Below are 14,417 nucleotides of genomic sequence, written 5' to 3'. Positions count from 1 at the left end.
ATTGGTATTGCACAAGAAAAGAGTGAAGTCGAGCTATCTCGCTTTCGGTTTTATTTTGACAGATTTAATTATTTATTTATTATTTAACAGCAGGATACTTAGTGACATGCTGGTATTTTAAATTTGAAAGGTAGACACGCAATTAGTAACGTGGGAAAGTTTTTACTCGATTTACAAAATAAAATAAGTGTTGTGAGAACAAAATTAACGCCACATGCGGGTAAAGTGTTGCGGTTAAGTGTAGGTACCTACTGTTGGTTATGGCTGGTTGGAACCGATTCTGAATTCTTAGCCCTTGCATATTTTTATTTAAAATAGCTAAAATAAAAGTTGTCTGATGTCACATATAATTATAATTAATAATATTAAAATACATAGGTACCAATGTAATTAATAAATTAATATTGTACCTACATAAGTGCATAAACATAGATAATAATATTATTATTGATACCTATGTATTTTAATGTTATTAATTTTAATTTCTCCTTTACTCCTCCTACAGTCACCAGCACCAATATCTGACACAACAAGCGTGCATAAATATCTGATACGACTCTATTTCTAGGGCCAGAAGGGCGTGTCAGATATTTTTGCTCGCTCCGCTGTGGCAGATATAAATGCTGGTGACTGTACAACTTCAGCCTGTTAACTTCTTATTTAAGTTTATGCCAATTCACTGTATTGATATATGGAGTTCATTAAAAAATATTTTATATATCTTTGCATTCTTTTTTAGTTCTCTATATGGATAGCATATTGTTTTTACCTACACTTTTACATATGTAAGAAAAGGAGCTTAAAATTCAATCTATCCTTTCGTTTGCCAAAACAGTGGTTATGGTGTGAGAATTTTAATCGCAAATTGGTTGAACATACAATGAGTAGGTAACCGAGAACACGCCGTAATGACACAAATTAACATATACATGACATTAACAGTGCTAATTTAACATTAATTAGTTCTGTTGCCTTAGATTCATCAATCAACGGGACTTTAAGTGAGTGACACTTACTTCAATCTTGAAATATGGCCATTAGAAGATCTCATAAAATAAAATAGTGACGTAAAATGTTATTAATTTTTGGTTTACTGCATTAGTCAAAGCACCTAAATCAAAATAAAGTTGTAGGGTGGTACAGAACCCTTCGTGTATGAGTTAGACTCACACTTGGTTGCTTTTGAAATACATACTTTTGCTAAAACAAAAATTAACAATCAAGCAATCAAGTACAAACAAAGTAACAATTGACCGTTGACAATTGCGAAAAAACTAGAAAGTATAGCAATAAACAAATTAAAAGCGTGATTAAAAGATATTTTATGAAAGATATATTTGAGAGGGGAAGGGACGGATGCGCACTCTGCATGATTGGAAAATCATGACTTATATAATAAATTTACTATCTACTCGCATGTATAGGTACTAAGACTAATTACGCGTGAGTAGCGCGTGAGCAACTCAGTCTTTCGCTATAACGAGGCCAAGCAAAATAAGGATTAGGTAAGGACTCGTTTTGAATGTTATGTAAAATGCTTTTTTTTTCGCTTGAAATAAACAGCTTATTTTTTTTTTAAGTGCAGTTGGATTCGCGCGTCGAGAGTTCCTTACTAAATAATAACAAAATGAGGGATTTATTATATATCGGTATTTATTAACGAAATATACGTAATAATAAACATTATCACAAAGTTTCAAAGTCATAGATCAATGGGAAGATAAAATATTTTGATTTGTAAAAAAAATACTGACAGCAACAAAATGATTACCTATACCGTGAAAATTTTATGACTGTAACTTCAACCGTTTGGCTGTATAACCTATACGCCAGACGACGGACAGATGAAAATATGGATTCGCAAGTGACTGCAATAGAAACCCGAAGGATCCATCCTGGACCTTTCAAGTACGGAACCCTAAAAATCAGCAAGTAGATCATTAAAATTTCATGTATGGCTGGAATTAGGTACACTAGGTAATTAAGTGATGAGACTTCTTCCTGTTAATCTAGCCGTCCTACATTGGCGTAAGTAAGTTATAAATACTAATCTGTGGTACTAGCCTATCTGATTGTCTGTCTTGATTTTAAAATTGGTCCACTGGAGCTCATAGAAACGTTTGCTTTATTAATATCGTGAGTATCGCTGTCCTATTCACCTTATAGTAATTATACTTATAAAATCAAGCGGAAACCACAGTGATATTGTTTAAAGTTGTACAAGTTTTCTACTCAAACTTCGATACAAACGATTTAAATTCGCTTGATAAAACATTGCATGTATGTAGGTATTTATGCACCTATAGTATTAAAAAAAACAAAGTATCTAACCAAATTAGTAAAAGTAATCAAATTTAAGCTAAGCCAAAATTGAATATGTTCATTATTGTAACGAAGTTCATTCACACGCGTCACTGTTGCGAAATAATTGACAATTACATAAAACCATAGACAATTAAATATGACCTCTCGCCCTCCGGATGCGTTACATGAACGGGTTGACGTACGTTTTGGCGGGAAGGATCAAATCCAAAATGGCCGGCTGTCAACGGCGCGTGGTTAAAACAAAAGGGGCAGATAGCGCGACGATGCGAAGGCCAATGACTACTGTAACTATTGTGTGAGCTAAATGAGACAGTTCTCGGGGATTGACCTTTATATCGGAGCGTCATCTATTATGTCGTCATAAAGGTATGCCACCTGCGACAAAAATTTTTAAGTGCCTACAACGAATTACTGATTCTTTTCCTTTTAATCAAATTTTGAATTTTTTTTTTAAAATGATGCAATTTTTTTTTGCGTTCAGAACTAATCTAGGTATCCATAGATTAATGTCAAATGGTCGTATTAATAAAGATAAACTCAAAAACTACTCGACAAATTTTGATCAAATTTAAATGGGACCGCATGAGAAGCATCTGCTCAAAAAAAAAAGAATAATCAAAATCGGCACACCTAGAAAAAAGTTCTGAGTTAACACCTATATATAAAAAAAAGGTGAGTTGAGGACCTCCTCTTTGTTTTGAAATAGAATTAGAAGTAGGTATTAGAATTCTCTTTTGTTCTTTTATAGAACCAGTTTCTCTGTCAAAGTGGATCATTTTCAAAATTATTTATTTATTATGACTCTACCTACCGCAAAGCATTCTTAAAGTTATTGAAATTTAGTACATATAAGGTATCAATACTTTCTGTTTCATTTAAATTGCTTTGATCAATCAAAATACCATTACGGAATTGTCAAGTTAATACAACACTGAAAGTTTTATCGAATTGGGTTTGTCTAAATTGGTGTCCTATAAGTGCAACGAACGATATCATTTGAAGTCAAAACGAGTGCAAGTTGCCCGAAATGAGAGAAAGCCTTGCTTCCACCCTCTGCTACACACGTGAATTATAATTAATTCTGTCAGTGAACTAGTACAAGCAATTGGCGTAAATTATAAAGGAAATAGAGCCTTATTTTAATTAAGTTTCTATGACTGTAATTAATAAGGTGTAAACAAGACTTACAGCAATATTTTCTTGTTCTTTTTGAAATCTATATGTTTGTCGTTAGAAGTTAAGTAGGCAAAATAATATAAATTACGCTACATGGCGGAAGGTACCTTTATTTGTTTTACGTAGATTTGAAGTATAATTTAAAATATAATTTCCTATTGGGTTGGGGGTGGGTGGGATATTCCATATTATATTTTTATCGATAGTCAACTTACAATGTAGCTCACTCCTGTAGATAGGCATTTTTTTTCAGTTTCCGTTTTTCATTAGAAGTCTACTATCGATAAAAATATAATATGGATCATCCTAGAAAACTTAAGGTACCCACAGCATTTTAGCACACATAGTAGTTATAAAACCACACTTTCCTAAAAGTAGAAGTAGTATTCGTGGTTTTGTAGTGCCTAAAAAAATGGCGCCCGTCTAGTAATTGTATATATCAGCTACTTAAGTCTTTGTTAGGCTTTCCGTCGACTTATTTACTTATTTGTTAAACGAATCCAACGAAGCCCCGTAACATTTAAGGCGATTAAGTTACTATTAATTAGCTTAATTATATTGTCAATGGCTCGTTAAAAACTTAAAGTTAAAACTTTTTACAAACAAGACACGATTTCAATATGAAAACTAAGTTATAAAGGTTTATAGTGCTATTAGATATAAAACAACACAAAAGATAGAATTGAATATCGAAATAAAAATAACAAGCAAGTATTCTGTTACAGGTCATCAAAATGTTGGTATAGTTGCTTATTTTCCCACGATTTTCTAACAAAATACTATTAACATGATTCGTTCATGATATGGCACGCCATAAGATTGCTATGAGCAATATTGCCTGTAACATAAAATTATCTACGGAACTCTACATACACTAACTACTAGTAAGGGAAAGAATTCTGAATATTGTGATACTTCATCTAAATTTGTTACTTGATTTAAAAATGTACAAGATGGAGGCAGGTGAATTAAAGGTAAAGAAATTTAAATAGTTGGATCAAAAGTAGCCGTGTTCGTCCAATTATTTGATTTTGACGAAACTAAACAAAAACTTGGTAGGTACTGCAAAAACTTGTTACAAAACTGTAAGCGTTTCTATTTGATGTACCTAGATTAGACTTGCATGATCTTCTCAATATCGTCATAAGAATAAATGACCCGAGTCGAGTTACGTTAAGCATATCCAATTGGCAGCATATCACTTTAGAAATAGTTAACAAGTGAATGATATACCTACTAGAGAAAAGGAAAAGACAGTTATAAGAAATTATGTTGGATTAAAAACGTATTGAACTAAACGTAATATCCAGTAGGTATTGTAAACATAACGTATTAAAATTTACAACGTGTATTTTTGTTCCTACCGCAAACTTTAACGGTAATTAGTAAAGGCCCTAATAAATATACTTTCTTATCTTTTTAACCGACTTCTAAAAAGGAGGAGGTTTTCAATTCGAGTGCTATGTTTTTTTGTATGTTTGTTACGCGATAACTCCGCCAATTGTGGGCCGAATTTCAAAATTCTCTTTTAGTTCTAAAGGACGTACTTCCGAGGTGGTCCCATTGACACCAAGTCAGGATCTGATGATGGGATCTTAGAGAAATCGAGGGCAACCCTCGAATTTTTAAAGCACACCTATAGCGATTTTGGCATTTTTAACATCAAGTCAGAAAGTATCATTTGGTGAACTGGCCCCTGATAAAGAAGAACGTAGGTGTAGGTACCGGTACTCTATTATAAAATGATATAACTATGCTGTGTTTGTGCTTAATGGAATCGTTGTGAGATGCACTTTGGCTAGAAATCCTAAAAGCCGACGACGAACCGACTTCAAAAACCTTGAAAATAATGTTCTACTACTACCTACTTTGAAGTCGGTGCCTCAGCACGAGCCAGCAGGAGTGATTGAAGCCCAATATATAGTATGTAGGTGAGGTAGACGACTATAGTTCCACTCCTGCTGGCTCGAGCTGAGACACCGACTTCAAAGTAGTAGAAAAATATTTTCAAGGTTTTTGAGGTTCATTTTTGTTTATTTTATTTTTATTAAAAGTTATGAATTTTTACACATGAAATAAATTGCACGCAATATATCACTCACTCACGTTAGTTATACCTTTTGAATCAAAATCTCAATCTAATAATGAAAAATTTTAGACATTAAGCAACAATAACTAATCAGTGTCACATTAAAGTACTAATTCAAAATCTTTGAATTTGCACCTTCATTACCAGCAAAACTAGTTTGGTGCGATAAGCCGATAAAACTGAGAATGGAAAAATACAACAAGTAAGAAAAAGGACAAAGTAGGACACCTAATGCTAAGTGATTACCGTTTTCCATAGACAGCGGCTATACCGGAAGGATTACAGCGCGCCAATCTAGAGAGCTAAGATTAAATTCCGTATTTAATTCTCCTGCTGTCGTATGGCACAGAAAGTAACTTCCCCGTTAATTTAGTTTTTCTAAATATAAATAACACGCAAATTTCATTCACTCTTGATATTTAACCAATTTTCAAGAGATATTGCGATATTTTATGTCATTCGTTTTGTTTTAAAATTTGTATTACGTCAAGTTACTTAATTAAGAGAAAAATTGTGTTCCACGCATATACCACTTCCTACTAATATTATAAATGCAAAAGTTTGTAAGTGTTTGTTTGTTTGTAACTTTATCACTTCTAAACCGCTGAACCGATTTAGATGAAATTCGGTATACATAGTTTGAGTCCCGGGGAAGGACATTAGGATAGTTTTTATCCCGGAAAATTGTATAGTTCTCGCTGGATAGCGATACCCGAACTGTAGGCGGGAGGAGTCGCGGGTAACGGCTAGTTACCTACTTAGTATTACGACTCTATATAGTGTTTCTTCTACATTATACGAGTACTGAGCGTCAAAAACTTTGGCCCTCAAATGTATGCAAAAATAGGTAATTTTGTATGTGGAGGGGGCCAACCAAATCTTGTGCCTCTGAGTATACTTCATAAGTAGACATTTAGGGCCTGTTTCACCACTTGTCGACTAACTTTAAGTGTTAGATAAAAATAACGCAGTCTTTGTTTATTCGGACAAAACAAACAGAGACGGCATCACTGATATTCGTCACTTAAAGTTAGTTGACAAGTGTTGAAACAGGCCCTTAGTGTGTTAATTAATGAAGAATTTTTCCCTACATGTTTTGGAACTATGCAACTTCATTGTCTTTATAATAAAGCAGAAGCAGTAGACAAAGTAAAATTTCCCAAGATAAATGCATACATTTTTTGGAGAAAGCGCCTAAAGAATATACAAGTAAAATAAAAATGAACTTTTATTTTACTTATATATACCCTTCGAATTAATTATATTGAGCGCAAAATTTCATTGTATGAAACCAATAACAATGTTAAAATTTTCTGCGCCTGAGAGACTTTCTATTTCAATTTATTCCCATCCTACTAATCTACTTGTAATGATAGACTAAACATATAACAGAGCTATTATATTTAAGTCAATCATCTTTACAAACAAAATGAAAAGTTTTGCTACCTAAACAACATTTGGAAATTGTGTGTGTATTTCCATTCTCGTACGTCAAATGCTTATTTGTTGAACTGTATTTTTTTGCTCAATGCAAGTTTAATTTATATTTTACAGGTACAAATTGCTGTCAATAGGTGTTTCTTACTTTCAAACGATTTTTAACTTGCCTAAATATAGAAAAGTTGGCCAAGAGGTGTTTATCATATTTAACTACAATTTCAAAGTAACAATAGCGTAGTTGATTTTCTCTCGGTATTTTATTTACAATGAGTTGGAAATAGTAAAGCACAATAGTAGGTTGTCACCTCTATTCTAAATGGTAGCGACCTTATTTCCTAAAAATGTTATTAAAAAATTGGTAGGTAGTGTCTATGTTGTCTATTGTATCAATTTTTTTACAGGCCGAATTTTGTGCAACCTTTTTTTTCCTTTCTGTAGCTTCATACGACAGATTTCACTTCCAAAGTCCTATCGCCACGTGCAATACGCTTAATTGTCACTAAGGTCACCAAAACAATAAGGGCGGCCTCATACACTCGGAATTCCATAAATAAATCACTCACATACGTTTATTTCAATTCTGTACGCTCAGAGGGCCTACTCGAAAATCGAAGATCGTATCGTACCGTCCCTCTCGCTCTCGTACTAAATAATATGTGTTAGAGGAATCGAATGACACGAACTTCGATTTTGAATTTCGTAGTAGCCCTGCAGGCCTCCATGTGGAATTCCGAATCGGAGAAAACTTCGGGCGGAAAACTACTGCTTGTACTCGTATGTGGTAGGTCCATAGATTTGTATGGATTTACTGCGTTCGGAATTCCGAATCAGAATTCCGAATCGAAATTCCGAAACGGAATTCCGAGTTTATGTGGCCGCTCGTCTAAAGAAACAAATATTGCACAATAGGCATGGAATCAAAATAGTTGAAGGCTTTTGAATTGACGTCAAAAAAAAAAGTGTAAAAAAAGTATCTGATCATAGACAGTGGACACAACGTCCACAGAGATCCGTCAATAGCAGGTGAGCCGCTTTTTACGCGAAAGTATCTCGGCCTTACCTATTACGCTTAATTACAGGGCCTCCTTATTCAGATGTACCGTAATAACAGTGTGTTTGAAACTTAAAAATAAATGGTTCGTTACAAACTGATGGAAATGGATAGGCTGTGTCGTAATCTACAAATCATGGTTATAGTTATGATCAGAGCAAATGTTTTGGTTACGTAAAATTTAGTGATCTGACTGACAGCTCTCTTATTTTCATATGTTTATGAATTTGTGAGTCCTAATGATGATTGAAGTTGCGATGCGATATCTTTTTGAAATAAGATATACACTAAAACCGACCGCAGCTGCAATTTTAGAGTTAGATAATTTCGATAAACGTATAATTGGCTCTAGGCCCTATCCTGCCCTTCAGGATTAATATCTGCCACAAAAATATCAGACACGTCCTTCTGGCCCTAGTAAAAGAGTCGTATCAGATATTTATGCACGCTTGTTGTGTCAGCTGTTGTGGTGCTGGTGACTGTACCTGGGTGACCGAGCATGGCTCCGGCTAAAACTTGAAAATAACGTGTTCCCAGAGATAAGACCAACCTAGATTATTGGTTCGCCCCGGAATACCTAACACCGCATATCTTTCTTCGAAATTGTTCTTTAGAACCGTTTCCAAGCTCACGAAGAAAAAAAACAACTAACTTTTTTAATATATAGAATTTTTAGGAAGAATGTTTGATTCATGTCAATTTTGTCAACAGATATTAACGTTGTGCGACAGATATTAACGATACTTACTGTGTTTTTTGTGGGTAACTTTCGTGTCACAATATGGAACTTCTTCCACTTCTAGTGAAAATACTCGTCACCCGAAAGTTAAGCATTTCAATGTTATTGATAAAAGCACCCGGCGCGGGCTCAGCGAGCGTGTCGGCGCGCTGGAGCATGCCTCCCCCGGGAACCTGCCGTATCCGGTAACGATACGGTGTTTTTGCCGCCACTAGTATCGAGAATGCTCTCTCTATCTATAAGTTCTAGGTATAAGACTGTACCAGATAGTATTAGATTGAGCTTGAAAATATCGGATGACATGTCTAGAAACTATTAGGATTAATAAATGAGTAAATTGTTACCACATAAGAGTCGATGCAATCTGCATGGCTCTTATATGTATTTTTAAAGAAATCATCATCATCCCAGCCTATATACGTCCCACTGGTGGGCACAGGCCTCCTCTCAGAACAAGAGGGCTTGGGCCATAGTTCCCACGCGGGCCCAGTGCGGATTGGGAACTTCACACGCACCATTGAATTGCTTCGCAGGTTGTGCAGGTTTCCTCACGATGTTTTCCTTCACCGCAAAGCTCGTGGTAAATTTCAAATGTAATTCCGCACATGAATTTCGAAAAACTCAGAGGTGCGAGCCGGGGTTTGAACCCACGACCCTCTGCTTGAGAGGCGATAGGTCAAACCACTAGGCCACCACGGCTTTTTAAAGAAATACTAACTTGATATAACTTGAGATTTTTTAAGCGCTCGTTGTACGTAGAGAATTCTGACTGTTTTTCATTTCTTTCCAAGATTAAGTTCCAAGTTACCTAATAACCATCTCTATGAGAACCCTGTTTTGAACCGCTTGTTTGCTCTGGTTGTCTACTGAAGCCTTAAAAAAACACCTGAAACTGAGGGTTTAAGCCTGTACGCACTAAAAAAATCTAAAGCGGCATGGTGCTCACAACGCAAGCATAATTATGTCCCTTGATACGTACTTTTACTATCATAGTTATTTGACGAGGTAAATCACCCTCCAATTAAAGTTTATGTGGCCCACAATATGCTACAAGAAACTTAACAATCCTACGCAAATTTGTATTAAGATATCCATGATGTGTAAAAATGATGGCCTTCTTTTCAAAGCGGGACATTCTCCGTTGAACATACCTACACCTACAGATAAATAGTTCTTCGTTTATCATTTCCACTACGTATTTAAAAGCTACGTTTACTGCATCCATCTATAGTGAAGCTAATGACAATGAAATGTTTTTAGTATTCAAAGTCTCTTTTTCCCTTTCATTACTATACAAGATTTTGCCTGTGGCGTCGCTCGTGTGGAAAATGTACGTGCGTGGCTTTAATATTTGTTTCTAGTGTACTATGATTGGCCGATGAAGCGCAATGAATTAGAACAAAACACTTGCAACTTAGACCATTATGACGGTGTTTAAGATAACCCTGCCCTTCTGTGTGCTCCTTGCGGTCTTCATAATATTGGAAATGGATTTTTTTTCACTTCTTTAAGTATTCTGTAATCTGTTATAGATATACATAATGATCTTCAATATACGTCTCTTCAATTCTAACAGTCTTCGAACAGTCTCTAGCTAGGTACGCATTCTACGGGTGGTCCACATGCCTCAGACCAGACAGCCGTCTATATAGGGACAAAACCTTATTTGTACTCTTCCCGCTGCCTCCATCTCAGCTACGGCATCCTAGTTTCCATAATTATCATTTTTACCAATTAATCATTACATTCCATCATTCCAATTACACGGTAGTCTCTACAACCATGTCATTCCGTTTTATTGCTGCCGAAGTAGATCACGTTTCTTATTTGGAAACAAATAAAATTTTAGAGTTATCATAATCATAACAATAACATATTATACGGTGTTTTTACCGATTTGCGTACATAACTTTCACCTACTTAACAAAATAAAGGAGCTCGATTTGGACTCAGTCGATATTACGTCTGTCCATTTACTTGTACGTGCAAATTTTACGCACGTAGATATTTATTCGAGGCAAGTGGTCTCGGCTTATGCCTATTAAGTTAGTAAAATTGTATGGGCTACTCTGTATAAGTACTATACATTACATAAATCGTTCTAGTGGCTACAACGAAAACCGTTCTTTAGAGAATATTTTTTTATATTATTTAGCCAAGAAAGCGAAAGTTGAGACAATTGTTTTACGTATAAATTCGGATAACAAAGTTTAATTGTTAGGGTTCCGGAGCCAAAATGGCAAAAACGGAACCTTTATAGTTTCGCCATATCTGTCTGTCTGTCTGTCTGTCCGTCCGTCCGCGGCTTTGCTCAGGGACTATCAGTGTTAGAAAGCTGTAATTTTGCACGGATATATATGTAAACTATGCCGACAAAATGGTATAATTAAAAATTTAAAAAAAATTTTTTTTAGGGTACCTCCCATAGACGTAAAGTGGGGTATTTTTTTTTCTCATCCAACCTTATAGTGTGGGGTATCGTTAGATAGGTTTTAAAACCATTAGGGGTTTGCTAAGATGATTTTTCGATTCAGTAATTTGTTTGCAAAATATTCAACTTTAAAGTGCAAATTTTCATGAAAATCGAGCGTCTAAAATCCAAACCAGTGGGTGGAAAAAATTGAAAAAAATCAGGATGGTAGTAAGTATATCAAACTTTTAAGGAAAACTATAACGGCTAAGTTTGCTTGAGAATTATTAGTAGTTTTAGAGTAAATAGCAGCCTGAGGTATAAAATATACCTAAACTTGAGATTCAGTACTTATAAAATACGAAATCCTTAGAAAAAAATTAATTACTTTTTTCGCAATGGCTACGGAACCCTATTTTATGCGTGTCCGACATGCTCTTGGTCGGTTTTTTTACATTACCTGGCAATAAATTATACTACAACAGCTTCCAGTCTTCTTCCGGGAAATCTTGTTATGTGTGACAAATGGTACTTTTCCTTATCGTGTTTATTAGTGCACGTTATAATATAAGAGATTGATATATCTGATGTACGAAAGCCGTTGGGTTGAACCACTCTATATGTACCGGGTGTGGCCTGTAATACGAGCCAAAAATTAAAACGTAGATCGTCCTTGTCAAACTGAACAACCTTAGAGATACAGTGGTGCACTACTGTAATGTATACTCTAAGTGAACAAAATTAGTTCAGCGACTTTTAAAAATAATAGAGTCTTTGAATTTTCTTTTTTTCATACAAATCAAATACTGCTATCAATGTACGCCATCTCGGAACACAACCGACATCACCAGTCACGCTACAAACTTCAAGCATTTTGCTTAACATTGCTTCTTCGAATAAACTTAATTGTAATAAAAATTAAAAAACTAATTATTTTTAAAAGTCGCTGAACTAATGTTGTTCAGCTTGACGAGTATGATCTATGTTTTAATTATTTGCTCATATTACAGGCCACACCCGGTATAAGCTCATTGTAGTATTAGATTTATTTACAGCGGCTACTAAATAAGTAGTATTTGCACATTGACATCTATGTACTAGACTGCATGTTTCTTAAATCAAAACGGCGCACAAAATTAGTTCACAGCGCAGTTTTGTGAACAGTTCACTATAGTTTGTTGACGTCCGTGTCAGGGGTTGTGTTAAAGTAATGTTGATGATTGATGCGCCGCGCATTTTGTTCTAAACAGGCAGTCTAGTGCCGTAAGGTACATAGATGTCGATGTATTTGCAGATGGCAGAAACAGCATCATCCATTTAAAAAAAAAAACTTTTTTGGATAGATAAGTATCTGAACATTTTATTACAAATAGGATTTCATAAAGAATGATTTGAAGAATTTAAAACGGGCTATGTTCAAATTTAAGAAGGTACTTGCTTGTCAGTAAATGGAAAACCTATTTTTCTTTTGACCCCACTTTTGTGTTTCTTCCGTCGCGTCTTTTGGAGTAGATACGAGACTTAGGGAATTAAACTTGCAATAAATAAAAACTAACTTAAATATCTTAATAATTATGAGAACTTTAACTGAATGACTTTAACTGACGGACGGACTTTAACTTAAAATGATATCTTTAGCACTTAACAAACAATGCAAATGGTTGGAAAACTATGAAAACCCCTCCGTGGGTAACCAACACATGCCGATGTTTCTCGTGCGATACCGATTATCGCGCGAGATGGTATCTTGAACAGTATTGTCTCCACGTGTTGCCATTTCCCACGATTTCCACAATAACAATACAATGAAATCGATAACAATTGCAGGAACCGATTCCGAACTCTATCGGCTTTCAAACAAGAGAAATCTTCAACCCAACTGCAATTAACTCAAGATTGACAGATTAAGTTAAAGTTTCGTATCACAATAAAATTATGAGAATTTTTATGTTAAGCTATTGTTCTAATTATTGTAATAAAGTAATAAATTTACGTCGAATTAATTTCGTAAAATGAAAGTGTCGTTACTTAAGTGGGTTCTCAAGGGGTTAATGATGTAAGGTCATTGTTCAAATTGTTTTGGTAGAGTAAATACTTTCTTGTCGTTGCTGTTGGACGTAAAATTGACCTAATAATCGCGATCTGTCACAACCTAGTTAGCGGTGTAATTTATTTGTATATCTATGGACGGCGGCCATTGTAAAAATGATAGTTTTACAAATTGTTGTATGATATTGCCGGTTAGATTAGGTTGCAACGTACCTATGTAAGTAGTTAGTTATTTTAAATTTCATTTTACTTAGGTAACTGAAAATTCACTAGTAGCTATTTTACCTTCAGTAAAATTTTATTCAAATTATACATATCTATTGTTGAAATTATTGTATTTTTTATTTTGGGTTTTGTTAGCATGAGATTATTTTTGATAGAGATCACATTTGCATTATTTTGAAAAACAAATAAATAATTTCGGAAATGTCACTCAGTAGATAATGTTCGACTGGAGATACAGGTAGGTATTTAGTGTGTCTGTTTGAAATAAAATGTAAATGCATTTAGTACGAGAATATTAAGTTTTCGTAAAAATGTTTTTTAATAAAAGTTTTTTTCTTCAGTTTCACTATCATATCCAACTTATTTAAGTTTAGCAAATTTCAAGTCAATCCGGCCACTAAAAGTGGATCAAAATAAACTAGCAAGATTTGAAACAAACAAATAAATACACGCGGTAAAGCTAAATAAAAATTTGCAAAAACTTAGCTCTACACATACTCACACTCAGTAGAGTCCAAACCACTAATTTAACAAAAATAAAGTATAAAAAAACAATTTCCAAATTTAAATTTAACATTCAACAATACTCACTCAAAGTCCTTGATCAGATCACATTCGAAAATGAAACATCGGACGCCGCAGAACAAATTATTAGTCACTGCACTTCCTCTTTCCGGCGCGCGGTACTTTCGCCGACAGGTGCGAGCGGAGCGGCGGCTGGTGTCGACTGTCACTGCTGGCTGAATGTTGGCGGCCTGTGCCATCCCCTACTCATTCTGTTAGTACCTAATAACTAAATATAAAATAAGCTACTTACATAGCTTTTTTGCGAATGTATATTATCACAGCTATAGATGATATTATACAGTATCGAAGTATTATAATAATTATAAATCGGTGCATGCTCTCACAT

General features: G+C 34.7%; 1 protein-coding gene across 2 annotated transcripts in view; it reads right to left on the bottom strand.

Moving 5' to 3' along the window:
- Positions 1-14,226, bottom strand: part of Cad88C (cadherin 88C) — a 47,943-nt gene extending 33,717 nt beyond the window's left edge. For both annotated transcript variants that reach the window (XM_074093611.1, XM_074093612.1), the window contains exon 1: positions 14,096-14,226. The gene's annotated coding sequence lies outside the window, so the exon portion shown is untranslated. The remainder of the gene's footprint in view (positions 1-14,095) is intronic.
- Positions 14,227-14,417: the final 191 nt, after the last annotated feature.

The sequence above is a fragment of the Choristoneura fumiferana genome, chromosome 10 (genome assembly GCF_025370935.1).
Source record: "Choristoneura fumiferana chromosome 10, NRCan_CFum_1, whole genome shotgun sequence".
Classification (NCBI taxonomy): Eukaryota; Metazoa; Arthropoda; class Insecta; order Lepidoptera; family Tortricidae; genus Choristoneura; species Choristoneura fumiferana.
Note: the sequence above shows the minus strand (reverse complement) of the source record. Positions and strands in the feature narration are given on the sequence as shown.